Below are 4859 nucleotides of genomic sequence, written 5' to 3'. Positions count from 1 at the left end.
GCAAACTTTTGTCTGTTATTTATGCTGATTACATCACGCTGGCAGTAGAGGCCGGTTACCCCATCGCTGTCAGTGTTGCTGTCTTCCTCCTCAGCCAGAAGAAATACCTTCACTTCAGTCCTGGAATCTAAAGTCCCTAGAAGCCCCTCAAGCTATCAGAAAACAACTCACAACATTTCTGTAGCCAGCAGCCATAAAGTGACCCTGCTGGAATCCCTGCTGTAACATGAAACTGTAGCTTTACTCTAAAACATGACTTGAAAAAGGCATACCATGAGATAAAACGAAAGGTTGTAGCCTCACCCAGGAGCTTGGTGGTGGTGAGCTGGAGTGCAGATGCTTTGATGGCAGACTTTCACCCTGGTGTGTTTAACTGCTGGACTTTACTTGCCAGCCAGAATGGGCAGCATGCATGACTGAGGTTTCCTGACAGGATGAGAATCCTTTATCAGCTGCATAAAAGCCAGCAGTCTCCCCAGTGATCCTTGACAACCATCTCCTCAGGCTGGAAACATCACCCCAGCAATGTGAAACACCCTGGGCTCTCCACAGACATGCCAGAAGTCTCAGTCCACTCAGGACCTGCTAAAGCATCCCTATTTGTTGCTGTGGCCTATAAGATAACCTTATGGATAATGGCAGTTGTTCCAAATACACACAAATCTTGAGTGAAGAGCAGGCAGCAAGAGGCTGGAGCAAGGTGCTTGAGGAAACTAAAAGTCTGGAGAAGCTGTTCTTCAGTGCCCCTGCATGTCAGCAGGCACAGCAGGGCCAGTTCATGATGTAGAATGGACTGATGGGAGGCTGGAAAGGGTTAGGAGGTTTGGAAGCTTCAACACATGCAGCACAACAGGAGTCCTTGCTACCAGTGCAAGTGTTTGTGACTGTCCGTATGCAGCAGGATATGGGATAAGACCACAGCAGCTTTGTGAGCTCTGTCTCTGGTAGGGACTTGAAAACTGCCCCTGATCAGGGAGCTTTCAAGGCTGTTGCATGGGCACACAAGCTCCTGAAGAGGGAAAATGCAGGTGATGGGAAAGCCCTCATCCTGCTCATCCCCACAATCTCCCTGAAGCCATTTCATTTATCTCTGTGATTTAAAGCCCACAGGAGTTGATCAGCTTTGGCAACCTGTCCCAGACTGCCTGGAGCCTGAAGAGAGCAGCTTGGCAAAGACAGGTGACTTCTCCAACCCACAGTAGGCAGTTGGAATTAGAGTCAGATTTGGTGACTTGACATCCACATGCCACACTCTATAACTGTGTACCAGGGCTGCCCTCCTGGCATGTGGTGCAGCGGCGCCATGGTGCGAATAAACCCAGAAGAAAAACTCCTCCCAGGTGCTCCAGGCTTTGCTGGAGTGTTTCCTGGGAAGGTTTTGCCTTGACCTGAAGTGACCACCAAGTCCCAAGCAGAGGATGCCCAGGGCAGGGCTCTCAGGTGCTACACCTCAGCCATGGGGCAGCAGGGCTGTGGGCAAGCACTAGTGCAAGCTGCTAGGCATCAGGCTGAGCACGCTGCTGGTGGCTCTGCAGGACTAAGCCACAGAAAGGACATTGTCAGAGCAGAGGATTGTTCTGGGAGAACAGGCTGCACAAAGACGGATTGTTTTGCTGTGTAATGAGGCCACGTTTTAGCTCCATCTGGGGCTGGGCTTTGCCTGCCCATCAGGGCTGCAGGCTGGTGGGGGACCCTGCCTGCTCCTGAGTGGCTGCTGTCCTGCCTGTCATCTTCTCTGCTTCTGAGGTTCTTCACCAGTGCAGATCCTGCTGCAGGCTCACACACCTGCGCACGTCCAAGGAGCCTGGGGGAAAGGAAGAGCAGCAGTGGGTCAGCTCCCATGGTGAGGGGCTGCACTGTTTCTCCTGGATACCTAGGGCCTACTGTCCTCCCTTTAAGGGACAGATATAACCAGGAGGGAAACAGATATGCAGTAAACTACTCCAAGATGGTGGGCAGAGATAGTGGCCTTCTTTCTGCAAATACTTACCTCTCCAAAAATTGGTTTTGATGCTGAACATCACATCCTCCATGGACGCCCTCATGCCTGCACTCTGTATGGGGACAAGCATCTCGCACTCCAAGCTCCAGCAAGGAACTGCAGGGAGCACAAGATACAAAGAAGCAGCATGCTCAAAATATGGGTTGAAGCAATCCTGTTCGTTCCTATTTTCTCATTCCCTGTGTCAGTGAACACTAAGAGTTAAGAGTGACTGTGGGCACACCCACAGAGGCTTCATGTGACTCATCCCTGGCTTGGCAGCTGCTGGGCTTCAGCGGCTCAGGGCTTCAGATCCTGCTGCCTAACTGCTCTTGCCCGCAGACCCGTGCTGCCCAGCTCCATGCCCAGCCCTGATTCTGCAGTGTGGGGCTGACATGATGGGTGCCCTCAAAGCGTCCCATGCAATCAAGACATGAGCTGCTGAATGATTCCACTGACTGGAGCAAAACAGACTGCACTACGATGATGACAACTGTGGTTGTTTCTATTGCTGTGATGCCCATGGGAGCCTAAATATACATGGGAGCCAAAATTGTGGCTCCTCAGTCCCACTTACTCAGAATGCTTTTCTCAGGGAGGATATAAACCAGTCCTGTATTAGCTATTGCCATTAGCACTTTGCTTTGAAGTCCCACCACACTGCTACAGCCGAGCAGGAGACAAAAACCATCTCTCCCATCCCACACAGCAGGATCCCGGCTTCAGAACTGCAACAGTACCAAAAATAAACCCCATGTAAACATCCACCACATGCTCCAAAGCCCAGTTCCTGCAGAAGCAGTGCACCCCTGTGCTGCATGCTGGGGTGGGCAGAGCCCAGGACTGGCACATGACAGGGGGAGGCAGACAGGTCCTACCAAGGCCACCTGGCAATATGCATGGAAGGGGGATGCCTGGGCCCAGGGGAGGAATATCCTGGGAAACACTGCAGCTTCAAAACAGCACCCACAGACAGTAGAGATGCCCAAAGCATGAACAGCAAACACTCCATGGAAAAATAGTGCAAAAGTACCCTGGGGCACAGTCATTGCTCATAGAATCATAGAATGCTTTGGGTTGGAAGGGACCTTCGAGATGACCTAGTTCCAACCCCCCTGCTTGGACATGATGGTAGCAAAGGGAGAAGCCTTACGACAAGCAGGTAAATCAGTGACAGAATCTGAGCAGCAGTGACAAGATAACCACAGCAGGAACCACAGCTCTTGATCCCCTGGCTTTGGAAAGTATGTGTCTCAGACAAATACAGGCAGTAATTTCCTTTCTTTAAAAAACACACACCAAAAAAATAAACCAAAGAGAAGACAAAAGCTTCTCCTCCAGCGGAGCCAGCCAGCTCACTTTGCATTGCTCCTGTGTGCTTCCTCATGTACAGGGTTACCCTTGAGCAAACTGCAGGAGGTTTTCATTAATTTCCAAGTGCAGGTTTCCACCAAGGCAATGTTCATGGATCGAGCCAGAGAGCTGCTGTATCATAAGGACAATAAATAAGCTGTGGAATCCCATCAGCCTGAGCTATTTTTATGGCATGTATTACAAATACATCCAAACATCCCGGCTGTCGAGCATGTACTTTTACTACCGCAGCTTCTATGTGAGGTACAAAGTGGTAACATTTTACTTCCAAGAGAGATGAAGATTTATTGCACTTGGAAGATTTATTGCTATTGGAAGGAGGAACTCAATGGGATTTTTCCAGAGCACCTCTATATTAATTTGTAGGCACCAGCTGTTGTGTAGACATGCTTTGGTTCTCCTGGAGCCACCAAGCTCATGGGGGGAGCCCAGGGGAAAGCAGAGAGCAACCTGGCGTTTCTGCTTCCACCACTTGGCTGTTTCCCCTCCATTTGTGCGTTTGATTTTCAAGCAGTTTCTGAGCTTTTCAATGGCCAGAGGCACGTTTTGCTGCTGACTCCATGTATTTGTCTCTCCTCTCTGAGCTGCAGGCGAAGCTGCTTTGGGAGTGATGCATATGCAAAACTTACCATCTTTTGGCAGCACACACCCCATAGTGTTGCTTCTTAGCTTATAAAAGGGCTCAGGCTCCCTCAACCCACCACCAGAAGACTTCTCCTTTGGTCCCAAACATTTCTGTTGGAAAGGCCCCATCCTAGCAGGAGGATGGAGGCCAGCCCCCCAGCCCATGCTAAGACCCTGCCTTATCTGTGTACAGAGAGTGGAGAAGTGCCTCAGGTGACCCCCAGATCATTTTCAACCACATTTCTCCTCACACCTGGTGTACTTCGCCTCCAGTGTAAGGGCTTAATGACACACACTTCGAAGACCTGCAAGTTAGCAAAACAAACAAAAGTGCTGTGTTTTTCTTTTTTAAACAGCAGAAGACACCTGTGTGCACATCTCCACAAGGGGATGGGACAAGAGAACAAACACATGGCAGATGTTAGTCATGATGGTCAGTGGATGCAGGAGATAGAGGGAAGTGATGGCACCATGCCAGGCTTCACCTTCAGGGCTTCCAGAGGCAAACCAGCCCAGGGCAACAGCAGGACAGGCTGTGGGCACCACCCAGCACGTCTGGGAACGGTGGGACTGTGGATAGCTGGGCAGGAAGGAAAGGCAATAAATATCTTGCTCCTGCCTTTGGGAGGAAGCCAGATGAAGCATTCCTCTCACAAAGGTGAAATGTTTTTCACTCTAACAGTAGCTCAGGAAGATGTTTCACAACAGGTGCATAAGGCAAATATTAAAATCTCAGCAGTGGAGGTATCCTGCATCTCAACATTTTAAAAAGAAAATGAAATTAAAATCTGTTTTTAAAGATCCAAAAGGTTAATGCTGACATTCAGCAAGACGAGGCAGCCTGGAGGAGCTCCAGAGAACAAGCAAGCTGATGATATGC

This window comes from Psittacula echo (assembly GCF_963264785.1).
Source record: "Psittacula echo genome assembly, chromosome: 7".
Classification (NCBI taxonomy): Eukaryota; Metazoa; Chordata; class Aves; order Psittaciformes; family Psittacidae; genus Psittacula; species Psittacula echo.
This window is presented reverse-complemented; position numbering follows the sequence as displayed.